The following is a 26981-nucleotide window of genomic DNA, read 5'->3' on the forward strand; positions in this document are numbered from 1 at the left end:
AGGATGCGTGTGAGTGTTTTATATGCATAAGAACAGTAGGATGCGTGTGTGTGTTTTATATGCATAAGAACAGTAGGATGCGTGTGTGTGTTTTATATGCCTAAAAACAGTAGGATGCGTGTGTGTGTTTTATATGCATAAGAACAGTTGGATGTGTGTGTGTGTTTTATATGCATAAGAACAGTAGGATGCGTGTGAGTGTTTTATATGCATAAGAACAGTAGGATGCGTGTGTGTGTTTTATATGCATAAGAACAGTAGGATGCGTGTGTGTGTTTTATATGCATAAGAACAGTAGGATGCGTGTGTGTGTTTTATATGCATAAGAACAGTAGGATGCGTGTGTGTGTTTTATATGCATAAGAACAGTAGGATGCGTTTGTGTGTTTTATATGCATGAGAACAGTAGGATGCGTGTGTTTGTTTGAATGTGTGCGTGTGTGTGTGTTTTATATGCATAACAACAGTAGGATGCGTGTGTGTGTTTTATATGCATAAGAACAGTAGGATGCGTGTGTGTGTTTTATGTGCATAAGAACAGTAGGATGCGTGTGTGTGTTTTATATGCATAAGAACAGTAGGATGCGTGTGTGTGTTTTATATGCATAAGGACAGTAGGATGCGTATGTGTGTTTTATATGCATAAGAACAGTAGGATGCGTGTGTGTGTTTTATATGCATAAGAACAGTAGGATGCGTATGTGTGTTTTATATGCATAAGAACAGTAGGATGCGTGTGTGTGTTTTATATGCATAAGAACAGTAGGATGCGTGTGTGTGTTCGAATGTGTGCGTGTGTGTGTTTTATATGCATAAGAACAGTAGGATGCGTGTGTTTGAATGTGTGCGTGTGTGTGTTTTATATGCATAAGAACAGTAGGATGCGTGTGTGTGTTTTATATGCCTAAGAACAGTAGGATGCGTGTGTGTGTGTTTGAATGTGTGCGTGTGTGTGTTTTATATGCATAAGAACAGTTGGATGCGTGTGTGTGTTTTATATGCATAAGAACAGTAGGATGCGTGTGAGTGTTTTATATGCATAAGAACAGTAGGATGCGTGTGTGTGTTTTATATGCATAAGAACAGTAGGATGCGTGTGTGTGTTTTATATGCATAAGAACAGTAGGATGCGTGTGTGTGTTTGAATGTGTGCGTGTGTGTTTTATATGCATAAGAACAGTAGGATGCGCGTGTGTGTTTTATATGCATGAGAACAGTAGGATGCGTGTGTGTGTTTGAATGTCTGCGTGTGTGTGTGTTTTATATGCATAAGAACAGTAGGATGCGTGTGTGTGTTTGAATGTGTGCGTGTGTGTGTTTTATATGCATAAGAACAGTAGGATGCGTGTGTGTGTTTTATATGCATAAGAACAGTTGGATGCATGTGTGTGTTTGAATGTGTGCGTGTGTGTGTTTTATATGCATAAGAACAGTTGGATGCGTGTGTGTGTGTTTGAATGTGTGCGTGTGTGTGTTTTATATGCATAAGAACAGTAGGATGCGTGTGTGTGTTTTATATGCATAAGAACAGTAGGATGCGTGTGAGTGTTTTATATGCATAAGAACAGTAGGATGCGTGTGTGTGTTTTATATGCATAAGAACAGTAGGATGCGTGTGTGTGTTTTATATGCATAAGAACAGTAGGATGCCTGTGTGTGTTTTATATGCATAAGAACAGTAGGATGCGTGTGTGTGTTTTATGTGCATAAGAACAGTAGGATGCGTGTGTGTGTTTTATATGCATAAGAACAGTAGGATGCGTGTGTGTGTTTTATATGCATAAGGACAGTAGGATGCGTATGTGTGTTTTATATGCATAAGAACAGTAGAATGCGTGTGTGTGTTTTATATGCATAAGAACAGTAGGATGCGTATGTGTGTTTTATATGCATAAGAACAGTAGGATGCGTGTGTGTGTTTGAATGTGTTCGTGTGTGTGTTTTATATGCATAAGAACAGTAGGATGCGTGTGTGTGTTTTTTATGCATAAGAACAGTAGGATGCGTGTGTGTGTTTTATATGCATAAGAACAGTAGGATGCATGTGTGTGTTTTATATGCATAAGAACAGTAGGATGCGTGTGTGTGTTTTATATGCATAAGAACAGTAGGATGCGTGTGTGTGTTTTATATGCATAAGAACAGTAGGATGCGTGTGTGTGTTTGAATGTGTGTGTGTGTGTGTGTGTTTTATATGCATAAGAACAGTAGGATGCGTGTGTGTGTTTGAATGTCTGCATGTGTGTGTGTTTTATATGCATAAGAACAGTAGGATGCGTGTGTGTGTTTGAATGTGTGTGTGTGTGTGTGTTTTATATGCATAAGAACAGTACGATGCGTGTGTGTGTTTGAATGTGTGCGTGTGTGTGTTTTATATGCATAAGAACAGTAGGATGCGTGTGTGTGTTTTATATGCATAAGAACAGTAGGATGCGTGTGTGTGTTTTATATACATAAGAACAGTAGGATGCGTGTGTGTGTTTGAATGTGTGCGTGTGTGTGTTTTATATGCATAAGAACAGTTGGATGCGTGTGTGTGTTTTATATGCATAAGAACAGTAGGATGCGTGTGTGTGTTTGAATGTGTGTGTGTGTGTTTTATATGCATAAGAACAGTAGGATGCGTGTGTGTGTTTGAATGTGTGCGTGTGTGTGTTTTATATGCATAAGAACAGTAGGATGCATATGTGTGGTTTATATGCATAAGAACAGTAGGATGCGTGTGTGTGTTTGAATGTGTGCGTGTGTGTGTTTTATATGCATAAGAACAGTAGGATGCGTGTGTGTGTTTTAATGTGTGTGTGTTTTATATGCATAAGAACAGTAGGATGTGTGTGTGTGTTTTATATGCATAAGAACAGTAGGATGCGTGTGTGTGTTTGAATGTGTGCGTGTGTGTGTTTTATATGCATAAGAACAGTAGGATGCGTGTGTGTTTGAATGTGTGTGTGTGTGTGTTTTATATGCATAAGAACAGTAGGATGCCTGTGTGTGTTTTATATGCATAAGAACAGTAGGATGCGTGTGTCTGTTTTATATGCCTAAAAACAGTAGGATGCGTGTGTGTGTTTTATATGCATAAGAACAGTTGGATGCGTGTGTGTGTTTTATATGCATAAGAACAGTAGGATGCGTGTGTGTGTTTTATATGCATAAGAACAGTAGGATGCGTGTGTGTGTTTTATATGCATAAGAACAGTAGGATGCGTGTGTGTGTTTTATATGCATAAGAACAGTAGGATGCGTTTGTGTGTTTTATATGCATAAGAACAGTAGGATGCGTGTGTGTGTTTGAATGTGTGTGTGTGTGTGTGTGTTTTATATGCATAAGAACAGTAGGATGCGTGTGTGTGTTTGAATGTGTGTGTGTGTGTGTGTGTTTTATATGCATAAGAACAGTACGATGCGTGTGTGTGTTTGAATGTGTGCGTGTGTGTGTTTTATATGCATAAGAACAGTAGGATGCGTGTGTGTGTTTTATATGCATAAGAACAGTAGGATGCGTGTGTGTGTTTTATATACATAAGAACAGTAGGATGCGTGTGTGTGTTTGAATGTGTGCGTGTGTGTGTTTTATATGCATAAGAACAGTTGGATGCGTGTGTGTGTTTTATATGCATAAGAACAGTAGGATGCGTGTGTGTGTTTGAATGTGTGTGTGTGTGTTTTATATGCATAAGAACATTAGGATGCGTGTGTGTGTTTGAATGTGTGAGTGTGTGTGTTTTATATGCATAAGAACAGTAGGATGCATATGTGTGGTTTATATGCATAAGAACAGTAGGATGCGTGTGTGTGTTTGAATGTGTGCGTGTGTGTGTTTTATATGCATAAGAACAGTAGGATGCGTGTGTGTGTTTTAATGTGTGTGTGTTTTATATGCATAAGAACAGTAGGATGTGTGTGTGTGTTTTATATGCATAAGAACAGTAGGATGCGTGTGTGTGTTTGAATGTGTGCGTGTGTGTGTTTTATATGCATAAGAACAGTAGGATGCGTGTGTGTTTGAATGTGTGCGTGTGTGTGTTTTATATGCATAAGAACAGTAGGATGCGTGTGTGTGTTTTATATGCATAAGAACAGTAGGATGCGTGTGTGTGTTTTATATGCCTAAAAACAGTAGGATGCGTGTGTGTGTTTTATATGCATAAGAACAGTTGGATGCGTGTGTGTGTTTTATATGCATAAGAACAGTAGGATGCGTGTGTGTGTTTTATATGCATAAGAACAGTAGGATGCGTGTGTGTGTTTTATATGCATAAGAACAGTAGGATGCGTGTGTGTGTTTTATATGCATAAGAACAGTAGGATGCGTTTGTGTGTTTTATATGCATGAGAACAGTAGGATGCGTGTGTGTGTTTGAATGTCTGCGTGTGTGTGTGTTTTATATGCATAAGAACAGTAGGATGCGTGTGTGTGTTTTATATGCATAAGAACAGTAGGATGCGTGTGTGTGTTTGAATGTGTGCGTGTGTGTGTGTTTTATATGCATAAGAACAGTAGGATGCGTGTGTGTGTTTTATATGCATAAGAACAGTAGGATGCGTGTGTGTGTTTGAATGTGTGCGTGTGTGTGTTTTATATGCATAAGAACAGTAGGATGCGTGTGTGTTTGAATGTGTGCGTGTGTGTGTTTTATATGCATAAGAACAGTAGGATGCGTGTGTCTGTTTGAATGTGTGCGTGTGTGTGTTTTATGTGCATAAGAACAGTAGGATGCGTGTGTGTGTTTGAATGTGTGCGTGTTTGTGTGCGTGTTTATATGCATAAGAACAGTAGGATGCGTGTGTGTGTTTTATATGCCTAAGAACAGTAGGATGCGTGTGTGTGTGTTTGAATGTGTGCGTGTGTGTGTTTTATATGCATAAGAACAGTTGGATGCGTGTGTGTGTTTTATATGCATAAGAACAGTAGGATGCGTGTGAGTGTTTTATATGCATAAGAACAGTAGGATGCGTGTGTGTGTTTTATATGCATAAGAACAGTAGGATGCGTGTGTGTGTTTTATATGCATAAGAACAGTAGGATGCGTGTGTGTGTTTGAATGTGTGCGTGTGTGTTTTATATGCATAAGAACAGTAGGATGCGCGTGTGTGTTTTATATGCATGAGAACAGTAGGATGCGTGTGTGTGTTTGAATGTCTGCGTGTGTGTGTGTGTTTTATATGCATAAGAACAGTAGGATGTGTGTGTGTGTTTGAATGTGTGCGTGTGTGTGTTTTATATGCATAAGAACAGTAGGATGCGTGTGTGTGTTTTATATGCATAAGAACAGTTGGATGCATGTGTGTGTTTGAATGTGTGCGTGTGTGTGTTTTATATGCATAAGAACAGTTGGATGCGTGTGTGTGTGTTTGAATGTGTGCGTGTGTGTGTTTTATATGCATAAGAACAGTAGGATGCGTGTGTGTGTTTTATATGCATAAGAACAGTAGGATGCGTGTGAGTGTTTTATATGCATAAGAACAGTAGGATGCGTGTGTGTGTTTTATATGCATAAGAACAGTAGGATGCGTGTGTGTGTTTTATATGCATAAGAACAGTAGGATGCCTGTGTGTGTTTTATATGCATAAGAACAGTAGGATGCGTGTGTGTGTTTTATGTGCCTAAGAACAGTAGGATGCGTGTGTGTGTTTTATATGCATAAGAACAGTAGGATGCGCGTGTGTGTTTTATATGCATGAGAACAGTAGGATGCGTGTGTGTGTTTGAATGTGTGCGTGTGTGTGTGTTTTATATGCATAAGAACAGTAGGATGCGTGTGTGTGTTTTATATGCATAAGAACAGTAGGATGCGTGTGTGTGTTTGAATGTGTGCGTGTGTGTGTTTTATATGCATAAGAACAGTAGGATGCGTGTGTGTTTGAATGTGTGCGTGTGTGTGTTTTATATGCATAAGAACAGTAGGATGCGTGTGTCTGTTTGAATGTGTGCGTGTGTGTGTTTTATGTGCATAAGAACAGTAGGATGCGTGTGTGTGTTTGAATGTGTGCGTGTGTGTGTTTTATATGCATAAGAACAGTAGGATGCGTGTGTGTGTTTTATATGCCTAAGAACAGTAGGATGCGTGTGTGTGTGTTTGAATGTGTGCGTGTGTGTGTTTTATATGCATAAGAACAGTTGGATGCGTGTGTGTGTTTTATATGCATAAGAACAGTAGGATGCGTGTGAGTGTTTTATATGCATAAGAACAGTAGGATGCGTGTGTGTGTTTTATATGCATAAGAACAGTAGGATGCGTGTGTGTGTTTTATATGCATAAGAACAGTAGGATGCGTGTGTGTGTTTGAATGTGTGCGTGTGTGTTTTATATGCATAAGAACAGTAGGATGCGCGTGTGTGTTTTATATGCATGAGAACAGTAGGATGCGTGTGTGTGTTTGAATGTCTGCGTGTGTGTGTGTTTTATATGCATAAGAACAGTAGGATGCGTGTGTGTGTTTGAATGTGTGCGTGTGTGTGTTTTATATGCATAAGAACAGTAGGATGCGTGTGTGTGTTTTATATGCATAAGAACAGTTGGATGCATGTGTGTGTTTGAATGTGTGCGTGTGTGTGTTTTATATGCATAAGAACAGTTGGATGCGTGTGTGTGTGTTTGAATGTGTGCGTGTGTGTGTTTTATATGCATAAGAACAGTAGGATGCGTGTGTGTGTTTTATATGCATAAGAACAGTAGGATGCGTGTGAGTGTTTTATATGCATAAGAACAGTAGGATGCGTGTGTGTGTTTTATATGCATAAGAACAGTAGGATGCGTGTGTGTGTTTTATATGCATAAGAACAGTAGGATGCCTGTGTGTGTTTTATATGCATAAGAACAGTAGGATGCGTGTGTGTGTTTTATGTGCCTAAGAACAGTAGGATGCGTGTGTGTGTTTTATATGCATAAGAACAGTAGGATGCGCGTGTGTGTTTTATATGCATGAGAACAGTAGGATGCGTGTGTGTGTTTGAATGTCTGCGTGTGTGTGTGTTTTATATGCATAAGAACAGTAGGATGCGTGTGTGTGTTTGAATGTGTGCGTGTGTGTGTTTTATATGCATAAGAACAGTAGGATGCGTGTGTGTGTTTTATATGCATAAGAACAGTTGGATGCATGTGTGTGTTTGAATGTGTGCGTGTGTGTGTTTTATATGCATAAGAACAGTTGGATGCGTGTGTGTGTGTTTGAATGTGTGCGTGTGTGTGTTTTATATGCATAAGAACAGTAGGATGCGTGTGTGTGTTTTATATGCATAAGAACAGTAGGATGCGTGTGAGTGTTTTATATGCATAAGAACAGTAGGATGCGTGTGTGTGTTTTATATGCATAAGAACAGTAGGATGCGTGTGTGTGTTTTATATGCATAAGAACAGTAGGATGCCTGTGTGTGTTTTATATGCATAAGAACAGTAGGATGCGTGTGTGTGTTTTATGTGCCTAAGAACAGTAGGATGCGTGTGTGTGTTTTATATGCATAAGAACAGTAGGATGCGTGTGTGTGTTTTATATACATAAGGACAGTAGGATGCGTATGTGTGTTTTATATGCATAAGAACAGTAGGATGCGTGTGTGTGTTTTATATGCATAAGAACAGTAGGATGCGTGTGTGTTTGAATGTGTGCGTGTGTGTGTTTTATATGCATAAGAACAGTAGGATGCGTGTGTGTGTTTGAATGTGTGCGTGTGTGTGTTTTATATGCATGAGAACAGTAGGATGCGTGTGTGTGTTTGAATGTGTGCGTGTGTGTGTTTTATATGCATAAGAACAGTAGGATGCGTGTGTGTGTTTTATATGCATAAGAACAGTAGGATGCGTGTGAGTGTTTTATATGCATAAGAACAGTAGGATGCGTGTGTGTGTTTTATATGCATAAGAACAGTAGGATGCGTGTGTGTGTTTTATATGCATAAGAACAGTAGGATGCGTGTGTGTGTTTTATATGCATAAGAACAGTAGGATGCGTGTGTGTGTTTGAATGTGTGCGTGTGTGTGTTTTATATGCATAAGAACAGTAGGATGCGTGTGTGTTTGAATGTGTGCGTGTGTGTGTTTTATATGCATAAGAACAGTAGGATGCGTGTGTGTGTTTGAATGTGTGCGTGTGTGTGTTTTATATGCATGAGAACAGTAGGATGCGTGTGTGTGTTTGAATGTGTGCGTGTGTGTGTTTTATATGCATAAGAACAGTAGGATGCGTGTGTGTGTTTTATATGCATAAGAACAGTAGGATGCGTGTGAGTGTTTTATATGCATAAGAACAGTAGGATGCGTGTGTGTGTTTTATATGCATAAGAACAGTAGGATGCGTGTGTGTGTTTTATATGCATAAGAACAGTAGGATGCGTGTGTGTGTTTGAATGTGTGCGTGTGTGTTTTATATGCATAAGAACAGTAGGATGCGCGTGTGTGTTTTATATGCATGAGAACAGTAGGATGCGTGTGTGTGTTTGAATGTCTGCGTGTGTGTGTGTTTTATATGCATAAGAACAGTAGGATGCGTGTGTGTGTTTTATATGCATAAGGACAGTTGGATGCATGTGTGTGTTTGAATGTGTGCGTGTGTGTGTTTTATATGCATAAGAACAGTTGGATGCGTGTGTGTGTGTTTGAATGTGTGCGTGTGTGTGTTTTATATGCATAAGAACAGTAGGATGCGTGTGTGTGTTTTATATGCATAAGAACAGTAGGATGCGTGTGAGTGTTTTATATGCATAAGAACAGTAGGATGCGTGTGTGTGTTTTATATGCATAAGAACAGTAGGATGCGTGTGTGTGTTTTATATGCATAAGAAAAGTAGGATGCCTGTGTGTGTTTTATATGCATAAGAACAGTAGGATGCGTGTGTGTGTTTTATGTGCATAAGAACAGTAGGATGCGTGTGTGTGTTTTATATGCATAAGAACAGTAGGATGCGTGTGTGTGTTTTATATGCATAAGGACAGTAGGATGCGTATGTGTGTTTTATATGCATAAGAACAGTAGGATGCGTGTGTGTGTTTTATATGCATAAGAACAGTAGGATGCGTATGTGTGTTTTATATGCATAAGAACAGTAGGATGCGTGTGTGTGTTTGAATGTGTTCGTGTGTGTGTTTTATATGCATAAGAACAGTAGGATGCGTGTGTGTGTTTTTTATGCATAAGAACAGTAGGATGCGTGTGTGTGTTTTATATGCATAAGAACAGTAGGATGCATGTGTGTGTTTTATATGCATAAGAACAGTAGGATGCGTGTGTGTGTTTTATATGCATAAGAACAGTAGGATGCGTGTGTGTGTTTTATATGCATAAGAACAGTAGGATGCGTGTGTGTGTTTGAATGTGTGTGTGTGTGTGTGTGTTTTATATGCATAAGAACAGTAGGATGCGTGTGTGTGTTTGAATGTCTGCATGTGTGTGTGTTTTATATGCATAAGAACAGTAGGATGCGTGTGTGTGTTTGAATGTGTGTGTGTGTGTGTTTTATATGCATAAGAACAGTACGATGCGTGTGTGTGTTTGAATGTGTGCGTGTGTGTGTTTTATATGCATAAGAACAGTAGGATGCGTGTGTGTGTTTTATATGCATAAGAACAGTAGGATGCGTGTGTGTGTTTTATATACATAAGAACAGTAGGATGCGTGTGTGTGTGTTTGAATGTGTGCGTGTGTGTGTTTTATATGCATAAGAACAGTTGGATGCGTGTGTGTGTTTTATATGCATAAGAACAGTAGGATGCGTGTGTGTGTTTGAATGTGTGCGTGTGTGTTTTATATGCATAAGAACAGTAGGATGCGTGTGAGTGTTTTATATGCATAAGAACAGTAGGATGCGTGTGTGTGTTTGAATGTGTGCGTGTGTGTGTTTTATATGCATAAGAACAGTAGGATGCGTGTGAGTGTTTTATATGCATAAGAACAGTAGGATGCGTGTGTGTGTTTTATATGCATAAGAACAGTAGGATGTGTGTGTTTTTTATATGCATAAGAACAGTAGGATGCGTGTGTGTGTTTTATATGCATAAGAACAGTAGGATGCGTGTGTGTGTTTTATATGCATAAGAACAGTAGGATGCGTGTGAGTGTTTTATATGCATAAGAACAGTAGGATGCGTGTGTGTGTTTTATATGCATAAGAACAGTAGGATGCGTGTGTGTGTTTTATATGCATAAGAACAGTTGGATGCGTGTGTGTGTTTTATATGCATAAGAACAGTAGGATGCGTGTGTTTGCTCTGGACAATAGTAGCATCGTCAAGCCATTGTGTTTATGGAAAGCACCCAAGTGATACTAATATATCTCAATATAGCTTTAGGGGGGGAAATGGCATCATGTTATCACATACATAGAAACAAACTGTGAGCGTAGTCAGTATGTATCCACTCCAAAACCTTAATATATTCAGGATATCTGATGCATCTCCCTCTCTCATCCCCCCCTGATCTGCATAAACAATAGTATCCACTCATGAAGACATATGGAAAATAGAACCATCAAAATGTTCAATCCTGGTGACTCAAGAAGCCCTTGTGTACTGAACAGGGGAAAAACCATTAGGCAACACACACACACACACACACACACACACACCCCTCTGGCAGGCAGATATGACACAACGGCTCCTGCTGTTGTTGTCTGTTAGGCAGCCAGCGGCGCATTTGCGACCCAAGATGGACGCTCCCAGAGTGATGTCTGTTGTTCGCAGGAGGAGAATGGAATTTCAGGATAGCAGAGAGAGAGAGAGAGCTCAGATAACGTCGGGCTGCTGTTTCACTCACAGCCTCGTCCTGTTTTTGGGGCACGAGGCGTGAAGGGTGTCTGTTTATCTCCAGACCACCAACCCCTCCACTCCCTACAGCTCACAGACCAGATAGTGCACAGCATTGGTTGACAGGGAATCTTAACATGTTATTTTGATGTGTAAATCCTGCTCTCTGCTGTATCACTGAGTTCATTGTCACCTAAAATAGCAGTTAAGTCTATTGAGTTTGTTGTTATAGGAAATCAGATTCTGACATAATAATCAAAGTAGTGTAGCTTACAGCGCAGATCCAATCGACTAGGCTACAGTATCTCACATGTTGCCTCTCCAACTGAAATGCCTGCCTGCCTGCCCGGATCTTTGCTTTGTTATGACTTGTTTGTCTTTGAAGGGATGTCTGGTTCTCCCATAACAATTATGCAATTGGGAAAAAAACTCTCAGCTCAAGAAAAAGAAGATGGTTACTCACCAATAGAATGAATAAAAGACACAAGTTGAGCCAATGTAAATGAAAAAGAGAATCTCCCTTGTGTGTGTGTGTGTGTGTGTGTGTGTGTGTGTGTGTGTGTGTGTGTGTGTGTGTGGGGCTGTTGTCGGGTGCAGGTGTTTGCACTTCAGTCAGCCTGTGTAGCCTAGGCGGCAACCCTAGCTTTTCTTCACTCACAGATTTGATATGATTTACTCTGAACATCTGTCTCTGGCAGGTGTGTGGAACCATGAGGTCTTCACTCTGATCGCATGATATAGATATTACACAGGGGCAGGGTGTGTGCGTGTGTGTGTGTGCACATGCCTGTGTGAGACGTATAGCTGTGCAGCAGAGAGAACATTCTCCCCTTCAGGGATCAAACATGAATCCCACTGCTCTGTAAACCAAACCTGTATTTTGTCTGGGTGACCAGACAGACCCTCCAACAGTGGTATCTGGCTTGATTTCCTGTGGGTGAGTGGTATCAACAGATGAGGTCGACTCCGGTGTCCGCCTCACCAAATGAGGAGTCTACTCCAGAGGCACGGGGCATATATCCAAGCTACACCTGCTTGGTTGAATCGTGTCTCAGTGGAAACAGAAGAAATATAAGAAAATAGCCTAGCTTTAACTGTTTTCAGGCTATTTCTCTCTCTCTCCCTGTCCACTGCTACTCCTACCGAAGTTCAGATATCTGGTGACAGGAGGCAGGAGAAAACACTGTGATTGGCTCCTCGCTATGAGGAAGTGCTGGGCCCCTGAGGAGGAGCCAGATGGGTTCCAGTTTCACATCAAACGCTACCGTAGCACTGTAGCACAGCTCGTTGCTGTGGGGCAACGAGAGAGAAATAACCAGTCGTGTTGTAAGCGTTTGTGAAACAAGTCCGTTATTGTTGGTGTCACGGCTGCTCTGTCGGGGTGTACTGTGACTGTGTGAAGTCGAACACAGTCAGGAAGTGAAGGTTTCTGTTCTGGTTTATCATTGAAAATTATACAGGGAGGGAGCTAATGTGCAAAGTTAGGCTAGTACACCATCCATTCAGAACCTCTGGGTTGACAGACTGTTTTAAAAGTCATTTTCAGGGGTTTTAAAGGGTGTTTTACGTTTAGCCTGGTGTGCCGGACAGAATTTGATTGAGTGAATTTGAGCCAAACATGTGAGAAGAATCTTCATCTCATCACCAGCGCCATGAGTTTTCCCTGGCCATGTTACTTGACCAGGAAAAAGTCATCACTGCATAGCATGTGGCCACGTGTTCTGCATCGTTGAAATAGGGTACATTTGTGGATTGAGGAAACAAAACGTATGTTGGCTAAGCTAGCCGGACATGTTAAGTACCCAACGATGAGTTATGTTCAACGCCATTTGCGTGCACAAATCATATTTCCTGACAATGATGGAAGAAAAGGCATGTATAACTAGACACGTTCCAATTTAGTGCAGCAAACGGTGAAAGCCAGTGACTTGTACAGAAGAGATGCTTGGTCTGTTTCGGCGCTCTTAAGGCACAGCAATTCCATCCAAATTAGCATGAGTCAATGGAGCCCAAAGTGAAGCTGATTTGTCTTCTGTTTGAAAATCCAGCCTAATTGGTTAGCTTGGGAGGGAAGGCGGAGCAGTATCTGTCTGTCATTTCTTGCTTGGGTTGTCATTAAAGGTTGTGCGAAATGAATGTCAGAGTTTATTTGCCTGGGGGTGTTTTATTATTTTATTTTATTTATTAAACCCCCCCCCCCCCCCCACGAATACCGAATACATCTTTTGACTCCGCCGTGCTTTCAAACTTGTAATGTAATATAATTGTAAATGAGTGTTAGATGTTCAAATGTATTTTCTTGTTGTTGTTTTTTTTCATCTGAAAGATGTCTCACGGGTCCCTTCCCCCATCCTCATCACCAATGCTAATTTCTCACATTAATGAAAGAGGCTTAGTTGAAGGTTGCGGTGTAGGATGGATGATACACACAGGGATTGGGCCGCACCGTATCCTCCCACACATGGTGGAATCGTATTATCACGCCGGCAGTACTTTTTACAGTGGCCTGTCGTGGCTGTAATGTGTGTAGCTAAGCTAGGTGACCGTTGCTGTTAGCATAGCGCCCGTAGCATTGGCCTCTATGGGAGCTGGGCTAATGTAAACAGTGTGTTAGCGCTGCTGGGGTGAGTGGAGTCATTGACTGTTAATCATTGTTCAACAGCGAGGCTGTCAGGCCACAACAACACGGCGCAGGATTAATCACTGCTATAGATCCCCATTTTACGGAGGGACCATTTTAATGCCAACGTTTTTAATCATTAGGCTCTACTTGTTACATATAGGAGCAGCCTTGGGTCTGAGGAAATAGTCAGTTGTAGCTAAATACTGGTCAGGATTTTGAACACCTCAAGCTATATTTTCATTTCCCCTTGAAGATGAAGGCCTACACAAGGCTGTTAATCAATAATGTATGACAATAATGATGCTATTAACAAGATATATTGACACAACAATTATGGCGTCTTTAATTGTAAAGATGAACGATGATAAAAACATGTGCATCTCGTCTCTAGTTATTTCTAGTCCAAGCCCTACTTCATTTACAGCTCAATTTTGGTTTTTAGAGTGAGATATTCGAAGACATGGGTTCTTCTAAGAGTGAGAGAGAGAGAGAGGAGCTTGTTCTTGGTAATTAAAAGGCAATTTTCTGAAATTGATTAGATTATGCTAATGAGGGAAGATGATATCAGGCAAACGGGGGAGAGAGAGTGGGAGAGAATGCCAGTCCAGCCGCCATTACACGCAGGCGGGACCGCTCGCTGCTTTTCTGTCTGCCGAGTGCTTCATAAAATGTCAGAGCGCTTCTCTCTCTTCTCCCCGAGCAAGATGCTGAGAGATTGCAGCGTGTGATGAACTGGCAGCTAGCTCACCTGCTGCACTCTCTGTGTGTGTGTGTGTGTGCTTGTGTGTGTGCGTGCATGCTTGTGTGTGCGTGCGTGCATGCTTGTGTGTGTGTGCATGCTTGTGTGTGCGTGCGTGCATGCTTGTGTGTGCGTGCATGCTTGTGTGTGTGTGCATGCTTGTGTGTGCGTGCATGCTTGTGTGTGCGTGCGTGCATGCTTGTGTGTGTGTGCATGCTTGTGTGTGCACTGGCCTCTCTCTCATGTAGCGTTGGAGCAGAACGGAGTGGCCTTCTGCCTGCTGCTTTCTCTCCCGCTCTGTCAATAAAGGACCACAGACTCTTTTCCAGCCATCTTTCCCCCGTGTTGAACAGGCAGTAGAGCGTCAATTCAGTTCCCAGCACTAATAATCTAAATGTCACCAAAAGACTATTGTTCAGAGGCGTCTCAGACAACCGAGCTGCTGTAGCTGTCGCAGGATTGTTGTATTTGTTGCGGTGATTTCGAGGACTAGCTAGCCTCCTCGGTCTTCCATCGGTTCTATTAGTGGGAGGCGTTCTGAACGGGCCTGGTCGTGAAACGACACACGTGCGCACTAACATCTGCCCATTGATACAGACAGATGCTGCAGCACACCCACTGCAACCTCCGTTAGTCCTCTACACATGTAGAAGACTAGGTATCTGCTCTGCATATGCTGTGTTGTCTATTTGCACAGCTCAGTCAGAGGAAATCAAACACGAGGCTATCTCTTTAACTGAAGTCATAATTACACAATTATGCGAACTCAAGAATGCGTCCGGGCCGCTGTAAAAACCAGCCAAGCTCCAGCAGCGGTGAGCAGAGGGGAGCCGGGGAGTGTGTGTGTGGGGGGGGTTAGGATATAGGAAACAGGCTTTGAGAGGGAGCCTGGAGGCTTCATTTATCCACGACAACAGTACATGAGCTCATTACACACACAGAGAGCTCTCAGGCCCAGCCCAACACACTGCAACATGCACACAGTCACACACAGTCACACACACACACACACACACACACACACACACACACACACACACACACACACACACAGCCACACACACACTCCGACAGCAGCGGGAAACATCAACGTTTAATGGGATATCTCTATCCTCCTAGCCCTCTCGTTCCTGTGCTAAAGGAACATTAGGCTGAGCCACCAGAGGCAGGAGTAAAGGGGTTTGCAACCTGGCTGAGGGTTTTTAGGAAACCAAGAATCCTGGTAAAGCCTACAGCCACTGAATATCACATATGGCCGCCGGTACACCCACCAAGGGAACATTCAGTCAAATGTACAGTTGAAGTCAGAAGTTTACATACACCTTAGCCAAATACATTTAAACTCAGTTTTTCACAATTCCTGACATTTAATCCCAGTAAAAATCCCCTGTCTTGGGTCAGTTAGGATCACCACTTTATTTTAAGAATGTGAAATGTCAGAATAATAGTAGAGAGAATGATTTATTTCAGCTTTTATTTCTTTCATCACATTCCCAGTGGGTCAGAAGTTTACATACACTCAATTAGTATTTGGTAGCATTGCCTTTAAATTGTTTAACTTGGGTCAAACGTTTCAGGTTGCCTTCCACAAGCTTCCCACAATAAGTTGGGTGAATTTTGGTCCATTCCTCCTGATAGAGATGGTGTAACTGAGTCAGGTTTGTAGGCCTCTTTGCTCGCATACGCTTTTTCAGTTCTGCCCACACATTTTCTATAGGATCGAGGTCAGGGCTTTGTGATGGCCACTCCAATACCTTGACTTTGTTGTCCTTAAGCCATTTTGCCACAACAAGTATGCTTGGGGTCATTGTCCATTTGGAAGACCCATTTGTGACCAAGCTTTAACTTCCTGACTGATGTATTGAGATGTTACTTTAATATATCCACATAATTTTTATGGCCAAACAGTTCTATTTTTGTTTCATCAGACCAGAGGACATTTCTCCAAAAAGTACAATCTTTGTCACCATGTGCAGTTGCAAACTGTAGTCTGGCTTTTTTATGGTGATTTTGGAGCAGTGGCTTCTTCCTTGCTGAGCGACCTTTCAGGTTATGTTGATACAGGACTCGTTTTACTGTGGTTATAGATACTTTTGTACCTGTTTCCTCCAGCGTCTTCACAAGGTCCTTTGCTATTGTTCTGGATTAATTTGCACTTTTTGCACCAAAGTATGTTCATCTCTAGGAGACAGAATGCATCTCCTTCCTGAGCGGTATGACGCTGCATGGTCCCATGGTGTTTATACTTGCGTACTATTGTTTGTACAGATGAACGTGGTACCTTCAGGCAGTTGGAACTTGCTCCCAAGGATGAACCAGACTTGTGGTCTACAATTGTTTTTCTGAGGTCTTGGCTGATTTCTTTTGATTTTCCCATGATGTCAAGCAAATAGGCACTAAGTTTGAAGGTAGGCCCTGAAATACATGCACAGGTACACCTCCAATTGACTCAAATTATGTCAATTAGCCTATCAGAAGTTTCTAAACTTAGTGTATGTAAACTTTTGACACACTGGAATTGTGATACAGTGAATTATAAGTGAAATAATCTGTCTGTAAACAATTGTTGGAAAAATGACTTGTGTCATGCACAAGGTAGATGTCCTAACCGACTTGCCAAAACTCTTAACAAGAAATTTGTGGAGTGGTTGAAAAACGAGTTTTAATGACTCCAACCTAAGTGTATGTAAACTTCTGACTTCAACTGTATCTGTAAAGATGTTTTTTACATCAGCAGACGTCACAAACTGCTCATACAGAAACGCAGCCTAAAACCCCAGCATTCATTTGAATGTGAAGGGAACGTCCGTCTTATAAATGCCAATTCTATGAGCACATCTCTCCGCCTTCAGTTGATACAGTCAAAGTGGAGTCATGTAGAATGAGCTTTGACCACACATTTCTGTCTGCACTAAGGAATGCTTGATCAGGACTGAGGCATTGGCCATCTCTTCTTAGTCACTTTTGTATCCACCTCAGCTTAAAAGTGGCTAGACATTCAATAAAAAAAACATAATTATAATCCTGTAATAGTGTATAAATGTACATATCATTGACACATTTTGTCGTGGAAATCTCTAAGCATGAGATGTATAAAATGTATTGAATTGACTATTAGTCGGCCTATTTAATTCCAGGAAAATAGGCAGAGTCAGGCTCGATGGGAGAGATTGTTGCTTCTGTCATTGCGGTGTGTATTTATAACAGCTAGCTCCGTTGCTGGCTAAACCGGGCTGTGCTGATGCTCGCAGGACACTCCACGATTCTGTCACTTTCGTTTTGTCTTGCGTTTGACATGCATGTCATCTGCATTATGCATATCTGGAGTGTAGCAGTCGATCTCTCCCTCCCTCCCTCTCTTCCGTCTCCATTTCTCTCTCCCTCTTCCCCGTGTTGCTACGACTCCTCCCATTCCGTCTCTCCCCCCCCCCCCGTCCTTCACTCTCTCTCCCTCTTCCCCGTGTTGCTACGACTCCTCCCATTCCGTCTCTCCCTCCCCCCATCCTTCACTCTCTCTCCCTCTTCCCCGTGTTGCTACGACTCCTCCCATTCCGTCTCCCCCCGTCCTTCACTCTCTCTCCCTCTTCCCCGTGTTGCTCGACTCCTCCCATTCCGTCTCTCCCCCCGTCCTTCACTCTCTCTCCCTCTCCCCCGTGTTGCTACGACTCCTCCCATTCCGTCTCCCCCCGTCCTTCACTCTCTCTCCCTCTTCCCCGTGCTGCTACGACTCCTCCCATTCCGTCTCTCCCCCCGTCCTTCACTCTCTCTCCCTCTTCCCCGTGTTGCTACGACTCCTCCCATTCCGTCTCTACCCCCCGTCCTTCCTCTCTCTCCTCTTCCCGTGTTTCGACTCCTCCCCCCCCCGTCCTTCACTCTCTCTCCCTCTTCCCCGTGTTGCTACGACTCCTCCCATTCCGTCCCCCCGTCCTTCACTCTCTCTCCCTCTTCCCCGTGTTGCTACGACTCCTCCCATTCCGTCCGTCCCCCCGTCCTTCCTCTCTCTCCCTCTTCCCCGTGTTGCTCGACTCCTCCCATTCCGTCCCCTCCCCCCCGTCCTTCCTCTCTCTCCCTCTTCCCCGTGTTGCTACGACTCCTCCCATTCCGTCTCTCCCTCTTCCCCGTGTTGCTACGACTCCTCCCATTCCGTCTCCCTCTTCCCCGTGTTGCTACGACTCCTCCCATTCCGTCTCTCCCCCGTCCCTCTCTCCCTCTTCCCCGTGTTGCTACGACTCCTCCCATTCCGTCCCCCGTCCTTCACTCTCTCTCCCTCTTCCCCGTGTTGCTACGACTCCTCCCATTCCGTCCCCCCCCCCCGTCCTTCTCTCTCTCCCTCTTCCCCGTGTTGCTCGACTCCTCCCATTCCGTCTCTCCCCCCCGTCCTTCACTCTCTCTCCCTCTTCCCCGTGTTGCTACGACTCCTCCCATTCCGTCTCCCCCCGTCCTTCACTCTCTCTCCCTCTTCCCCGTGCTGCTACGACTCCTCCCATTCCGTCTCTCCCCCCGTCCTTCACTCTCTCTCCTCTTCCCCATGTTGCTCGACTCCTCCCATTCCGTCCCCCCCGTCCTTCACTCTCTCTCCCTCTTCCCCGTGTTGCTACGACTCCTCCCATTCCGTCCCCCCCGTCCTTCACTCTCTCTCCCTCTTCCCCGTGTTGCTACGACTCCTCCCATTCCGTCCGTCCCCCCGTCCTTCACTCTCTCTCCCTCTTCCCGTGTTGCTCGACTCCTCCCATTCCGTCCCCCCGTCCTTCACTCTCTCTCCCTCTTCCCCGTGTTGCTCGACTCCTCCCATTCCGTCTCTCCCTCTTCCCCGTCCTTCTGACTCCTCCCATTCCGTCTCCCTCTTCCCCGTGTTGCTACGACTCCTCCCATTCCGTCTTCCCCCCGTCCTTCTCTCTCTCCCTCTTCCCTTCACTCTCCTCCCTCTTCCCCGTCCCCTCTCTCTCCCTCTTCCCCGTGCTGCTACGACTCCTCCCATTCCGTCTCCCCCCCGTCCTTCACTCTCTCTCCCTCTTCCCCGTGTTGCTCGACTCCTCCCATTCCGTCCCCCCGTCCTTCACTCTCTCTCCCTCTTCCCCGTGTTGCTCGACTCCTCCCATTCCGTCCCCCCGTCCTTCACTCTCTCTCCCTCTTCCCCGTGTTGCTCGACTCCTCCCATTCCGTCCGTCCCCCCGTCCTTCACTCTCTCTCCCTCTTCCCCGTGTTGCTACGACTCCTCCCATTCCGCCCCCCGTCCTTCACTCTCTCTCCCTCTTCCCCGTGTTGCTACGACTCCTCCCATTCCGTCTCTCCCTCTTCCCCGTGTTGCTACGACTCCTCCCATTCCGTCTCCCTCTTCCCCGTGTTGCTACGACTCCTCCCATTCCGTCTCTCCCCCCGTCCTTCACTCTCTCTCCCTCTTCCCCGTGTTGCTACGACTCCTCCCATTCCGTCCCCCCCCGTCCTTCACTCTCTCTCCCTCTTCCCCGTGTTGCTACGACTCCTCCCATTCCGTCCCCCCCCCCGTCCTTCACTCTCTCTCCCTCTTCCCCGTGTTGCTACGACTCCTCCCATTCCGTCTCTCCCCCCGTCCTTCACTCTCTCTCCCTCTTCCCGTGTTGCTACGACTCCTCCCATTCCGCCCCCCCGTCCTTCACTCTCTCTCCCTCTTCCCCGTGTTGCTACGACTCCTCCCATTCCGTCTCCCTCTTCCCCGTGTTGCTACGACTCCTCCCATTCCGTCTCTCCCCTATGCCCACACACATGGCTGTTGTGGTCGATAAACACTGTACCAGACTGTTTCTGTTGATTGTACCCTGATGAAAAATGTTATGATTGTTCTAATGTGGGACTGGACCTGGAAGCAAAAGCTGTGGCCTTTTGGTGAATTGACCCACCTCTGTGTGAACTGTGTCAATCTAATCCTGTATAAATGAATCTTTTTTTTATTTGGTGTCAAATTGCTTTTTTTTGGGTGAACCATTTCTTAGGGGACCAATTGACACATGAAATGACCACGACAACGATGCTTACAGTGAATGTATGTGTGTGTGTTAAAGTTGCGTTTGTTGAAGTGGTATGAAGTGTATAATTCTTCCACAGATCAAAATGACATGTTATAAATGTCAGGTATCGGGTATTACCGCCTGTTACAGCCCAGCCACGTCCCGGGATATCTATTTTGCTGTGACATTTTCCTAGTCTTCTTGTCTACCTGAATGTAGCAGCTTTGTCCCATTTACGGCCCTTCTCACACCAATTGAATGTCATTTAATAATGATCAGTAATAGATCATCACCGGTGATGGAGCCTGGGGGAAGAAGCAGTGCAGAGTAGATGATTTAAAAGTGAACAAGGGCAGGAACCAGGAAGAGTATATGTCATGTATAGTAACAGCCAAGTGTTATTATCCCTAACAAGAGCTGGCTTGCCTCTCTCTGTGTCCGTGTCTTTATGGTGTTTGTTCGTTGTGGAGCGAGCACACACACACACACACACATTGCTTTTCTCTCTCTGCGTAATGGAGTCCTCTAAATATATCCGGTTTGGGGCAGATCTGAATGTGCTGCGACGGGCGGTAATGAGGGAGAGATTGGCTTGTGGAGAGAGAGAGAGCAGAGGGTGGAAGAATAACAAATTCATCAGGACTGAATCACTCACTGAGAGAGCTGCCTGTCTGCCTGCGTTGGGCTTTTGTGTGGCTAATGATCTTAAGACCCCACAAGGTTTCCATGGAGGCATATTTGACGATGGCTCTATATGTAAATTGAGCAGCATTTCGCCAACTATTGCTTAGGTGGGTAGAGATGTTTGCTACATAGGCCTGCTTGTCAGCACCTACCTACCCCTCCTTTCTCTTTCAAAAAGTAGCCCGAGAGAAAAATAATTTCTGCTTCCCTAAACGACAGAGGAAACACATTTCCCATCTTATTCCGGGTGCTGTTGACGTGCCGGGAGACATAGTCCTACTGTAGGTTAGCTGCCCCTTTTAGAGGGTGTGTGTGAGAAATGTCAGTCTATCTGTGTGGCGTGTAGAATGTAACGCTCCTCCCTGCAGGCTGCTGCGCTTCCAGGAGGGACTCGGGTCCAGCCTAGTGGGCTGAAGGACCTGTTTCTCCTCACTGAGATACGTTGCCATATTTACATTTTGAGTCGTTCAGCAGACTCTCTTTTATCCAGAGCGACGTACAGCATTCATTTTAAGATAGCCAGGTGGGACACACATATCACAGTCATAGTAAGTACATTTTTACTCAATACAGTAGCAATCAGCAAATACAGAGCTAGGTGGGGCAGTTGTATTAGTTCACAATAGGCTTTTACATTTTTTTTATTGTATAAATGTGTGGGGGGGGGTGCTGTTGGGTTATTTAAGACACTCTTTTAAAGGAATAGGACTGGTACAAAATGTAGGCCCCTGTCAAATTCTCTCCAGTCAATGTAAGTTATACTGAGTTGAGTTTAGTTGTAGGCGAGCAGAGCAAGTTCTAGCTGTGACAGTTCTGTCACAGACAGAAGCTTGACATCTAACACAAGTGACAAGTTCAGCTACCCCTCTCTTCAGTGGTTTCCATCCCGGGCCCAAAATCACATTATTGTCACTGAAAACCACAGCGCAGATTGCAGTGGGAGTGTAGAATCCGGCTGCTCGCCTGCGTGTTTATGACTGTGAATCAAGTCTTTCAGTACAGGAGGACTGAGCGGTTTTTCCCTGTCGGCGTGTTATTGCCCTGACAGTCACCACTAGTGGTCTTTCAGCGGGGTTGGGCTCTGGTGATTTAAAAGCAGTCCGTGGATTGGCTGCAACAGTACGGGAAGGATACCGCTGCCAAGGTGGTGCAATGGGGTGAGAGATGTTGCCCTTCCCGACATGCCCCGATCTGCCATCTGTCACTGGGCGGGTGTGCAATAAAGGGGCGGGGTTTAAAGAGCAGACTGTGGCCACTTCACAGTCAACACACACAGGGGCATTGTGCGGTGTGCCCATTGGCTCAACTGTCCTAGGCTATGTCACTGTTGTTACCCATCATCGTGGTGTCTGTCTGATGCTGTCAGTGCTGTGACTCAGTAGTCTGGTAATAGTTTGAGGTTTAACCCGGGACAAAGGCCATGGCTTCCTGTTGGCAGTATGTCACTTCCTGCCTAGTGGTAGTGTGTGTAGGCGGGGTAGGGAGGGGATCTGAGTAGGACGATCTGGATTCATCTGTGTCATTTAGTGTTTAGTGCAAACAAGACAGCCATGAGTAAACACACACACACCGTGAAAAGGTAAACAGTGGGGACTGAAATGTGCAAGGTGGGGTGTAGTGAGGGATATACTGGTAATTTCTCAGTCTGGGTTCATGACCTACCTACCTACCTACCTACCTACCTACCTACCTACCTACCTCTCTCTCTCTCTCTCTGTCTCTGTCTCTCTCTCTCTCTGTCTCTCTCTGTCTCTCTGTCTCTCTCTCTCTGTGTCTCTCTCTCTGTCTCTGTCTCTCTCTCTGGCTCTGTCTCTCTCTCTCGGTCTCTCTCTCACTCTCTCACTCTCTCCTGAGATATTTAGTCAATGGAAAGTATATAAACGCCAGCAAGAAAATGTCTATATGGAGTTTTAACCTAATCTACAATAACATAACTTTTAGATCCACGATGAATAAAGAGGCTGAAAGAACGACATAATACGAGCGTCTGCTAAACAGCAGTGAGTATACGTGCTCTGTCCCCAATCTCTCAAACTTTACTCTCCTATTTCTGCCGCCCACATAGTGAAGTGGGGAGGCTAAACGTCCCAAATGGCACCCTATTCCCTATACAGTGCACTACTTTTGACCAGAGCCCCACTATATAGGGAATAGCGTCCCATCTGGGACGCAGCACAGAGTGCTGCTTGCTGCAGGTTGCTCTGCTCTTTGTCGCATTAAAAGCCTCTAATTGTGTTGAACGAGGCCACGGGACACTGGCCATGGCGGGTGCCGAAGACGACACAGGAGCCGCCAGTGTCACCAGGCAACCGTCGCACAGCGGAGCCCCAATGGAGCCCAGGGCCGGCTCCATGCTTCAGGAGGCCGCCTCCAGTTTCACATCGTACACATCCAGCCAATCAGTTTAACCAGTGTGTACAAGACAGGAAGATGCAATTACAGTAGCATTCATATCATGGCTAATTTTCACCTCATTCACTGTATGGATTTACAAGTGGGTTTTAGGCCCTTTATGATTGAGATGTTCTCTCTGGTGTGGTGGGGAAATGACAGAGACAAGAATAAAGGTGTTTGTTCAATGCGGAGACGTGAGATGAAGAGGCAAAGATAGACACAACACTTAAGCGGCTGTAGGGGGAGAGAAACGGGGAGGATAGAAAGAGAGAGACGGAGGATTTGGGCCGAGAGGCAGGCAGGCAGTGTGTGATTGTGAATAGGGTTAAGACGTGGGGAATAATGCGTGTCCCCTCTCTCGCTCCCCTCCATTAGGGCGAGAGGAGACATTGTGTCCGCACTCTGATTACCGCTGATCCGTGCTGATGACTCTGTTGCCGGATTATCTCTGTTAGCATCGGCCATCTGTTACTGTGGGGGGAGAAGAAAGAGGCCGGGGGGAGAGAGAGACGCACGCTACCAGCAAGGGCCCAGCTCAGTCCTCCTTGGATTATGCAGCCATTTCACACACACACACACACACACACACACACACACACACACACACACACACACACACACACACACAGGCCTCCCTTCTCACACACAGTAGAGAAGAGAGGGAGGGTCTTCTCCACAATAGCAGGGACATGCGAAGGCTGCTATCGAGGCCACATCCACTCATAAAAACCCAGCTAGCGAGCTGTTTATAGTCCCAGCAGATTTCCTGAAGGGCCATTCTTACCACCATTTGCAGCTTGTTTTGGCAGCTGAATGGTGTGTTGTATATGTGGACGTGACTGTGATTCTGCCGGGCTAACACATCTTATAAATCATTTGGAGGCTATTAGCATAAATCTCTCCTCTCGTAGCATCCGCGGCCTGCTGTTTGGTCTCAACGCAGCTCGCTGATTGGCTCGACGTTACCCAAGTCAAATTAATTTAGCCGTTCACGGAGATTACACCGCCCGCCTTATACCGCCACTGTGCGGCGCAGTTAATTACCTATAAAATCAAGCTAATTCTGATGCTAAATCCATTTTAATTTATCCTAATTAAGTCAGGATTGGATCCTTAAATACCTCGGCGGTCCATTATTGTTGCAATCATTGTTTGCTGCGTCAGGTGGTATTCTCTCCTCGCTCCAATCGTATGATTCTTAACAGATTTAATAGTACTAAGTGATCAGTTTGTTGTCGTGGACGTCGGAGTCAAAGGAAGTGGGACAGTCGTTTTGTCTCATGTGGGGGAGAAGAAGAATCCCTTGTCAGAGATGCTGTGTAAGATGAGATGAGGGGGAGGGTTGCTTCTTCTTTTACCCCAGAAGGAATCGTTTTTTTAGAGGAAATCAATTCTCTTCCCGTCTCGGGGTTTTGACAGGCCGAGGCACAAGTGCAGATATTGAGAAATGACAGGAATGGTTTACACGCCGTCGTTCATCCCTGGTGGGGTTTGTTTCTGCGTTTCCTTCAGACAAAATGCCTTCTCTTTCTCTTTCCCCCTCTCTCTCTCTCTCTCTGTCTCTCTCTCTGTCTCTCTCTCTGTCTGTCTCGTCTCTGAATTGCCATTTGAAATCACACCGAATGATCCGCTCCATTGACTACCTGACACAAAATAAGCCCCCGTCTCATTTTGTCTGGGAGATGAGCCGTTGTTTTTGCCATTTTTATCTGCGTTGTAAAACCTGATCTCCATCCGTCCGCTATTGATTGTCACCTGTTTATCTGAGACAATGGTGACAGCAGTGCAATGGCGAACCTAGTATTACACTTAAGCAGAGAGCAAAATGTATACGAACAATATTGATACAGATTTTAGCAAACCACGGTCATTAAAAACGGAGGCTTATTGCTAAAACATGCATTTAAAAAATTATTTGGATAAATGGACCTGTCGTGTCTGTGCATGAGAAACGGGTCCCTCCCGCTGACCCTTGACCTCTCTGGTAAATACACATGACCGTTGCTGTGTCCAAAATGACACCCTATTCCCTACACAGTCCACTACCTATGACCAGGGCCCATAGCACTCTGGTCAAAAGTAGTGCGCTACATAGGCAGTAGGGTGCAATCGGGGACACAGAACACGGCCCATATTTGCCACAGCGACAACTGAACCGGAATGGCCGCCCTGCAACAGTCCTCCTCCAGCACCACGTGCAGTAGCCAGGCAGCAGCCAGATCCCCAAGGATTGCAGCAGGTTTTCTTGTCATTTTGCGCCCGTCCTCGTCAGCGTAGCTCTTGGCTGATACTTGATATTCAGAGGATATCAGCTTTTGTCTCTGAGATCTAATCAGTGTCCCTGCGCCTGCTGCAGGGGAGAGAGAGAGAGGAGGGGGACTAAGGGAGACTGTTTATGTGTAATGACACAATATGAAAGGCAGCCTGTAAAACACAATCTGCAAACTGCGCTTTTCAAGGGGATTCTCATACCTGGATTAGTGTCAGGCAAAGGGATGAAAACGGAAGGAGAGAGGAGAGAGTCAGGGGCTGTGTGATATGGGAGGGATTTTGTGGGTGTGTGCATGTGTGAGAGAGTGTGTGTGTATGTGAGAGAGAGGGTGTGTGTGTGTGTACGCAGGTGCATGTGAGAGAGAGGGTGTGTGTGTGTGTACGCAGGTGCATGTGAGAGAGAGGGTGTGTACGCAGGTGCATGTGAGAGAGTGTGTGTGTACGCGTGTGTATGTGAGAGAGGGTGTGTGTGTGTTCTGTCTGCCTGAATGTTTGTGTAGGAGAAGGTGGGTAGGAGGGAATAATGGAGTAGAAATAAGTGACAGTGGAAGCATCTAACCCCGCCGTTGCCTCTCGAGGTTTATTTGAGCTAGTGTTGTCAGTAATGCTAGTTCTCTATGAGGCTGTTAATGGACGGGAATACAGTAGTTCCACAGTGGAGAGAAGCCCATTGGGTCATAGAGGAGTCTTTGAAAGCCCTCTGTGTGTTTTGTACAAGGCTGAAAGAAAGTGGAACTGTGAAGGCTTTAGTTTGCCTACATCCACTGTGAGATGATGGAGGACTGTTTTACATTGTGAGAGGGAGGACTGTTTTACACTGTGTGTAAAGAGCTGTGAACACTCTTGTAAATCAAATAGAGCTTCACGCTTTGTGCATGTGTGAACTGTGTGTGTGAGAGAGAGAGAAAGTGAGTTTGTGTGTGTGTGTGGGAGAAAGTGAGTTTGTGTGTGTGTGTGTGTGTGTGTGTGTGTGTGTGTGTGTGTGTGTGTGTGTGTGTGAGAGAAAGTGAGTTTGTGTGTGTGTGTGTGTGTGTGAGAGAGAGAAAGTGAGTTTGAAATATTGTTCCGGGGAAGTAAGATGTGAAAGGGAGAGTGGCGGGCAACTGGGTGTGTGTGCTGGGGCGCTGAGTGTGTGTAGTGGGGCGCTGGGTGTGTGTAGTGGGGCGCTGGGTGTGTGTAGTGGGGCGCTGAGTGTGTGTAGTGTGTGTAGTGGGGCGCTGGGTGTGTGTAGTGGGGCGCTGAGTGTGTGTAGTGGGGCGCTGGGTGTGTGTAGTGGGGCGCTGGGTGTGTGTAGTGGGGCGCTGGGTGTGTGTAGTGGGGCGCTGGGTGTGTGTAGTGGGGGCGCTGAGTGTGTGTAGTGGGGCGCTGGGTGTGTGTAGTGAGGCGCTGGGTGTGTGTAGTGGGGCGCTGGGTGTGTGTAGTGGGGCGCTGGGTGTGTGTAGTGGGGCGCTGGGTCTGTGAAGTGGGGCGCTGGATGTGTGTAGTGGAGCGCTGGGTGTGTGTAGTGGGGCGCTGGGTGTGTGTAGTGGGGCGCTGGGTGTGTGTA

The 26981-nt window shown here is 45.0% G+C and overlaps 1 protein-coding gene across 1 annotated transcript in view; it reads left to right on the forward strand.

Moving 5' to 3' along the window:
* Positions 1 to 26981, forward strand: part of LOC115126019 (bromodomain adjacent to zinc finger domain protein 2B-like) — a 93160-nt gene that overhangs the window by 35801 nt on the left and 30378 nt on the right.

Source organism: Oncorhynchus nerka, linkage group LG5, assembly GCF_034236695.1.
Source record: "Oncorhynchus nerka isolate Pitt River linkage group LG5, Oner_Uvic_2.0, whole genome shotgun sequence".
NCBI classification, from domain to species: Eukaryota; Metazoa; Chordata; class Actinopteri; order Salmoniformes; family Salmonidae; genus Oncorhynchus; species Oncorhynchus nerka.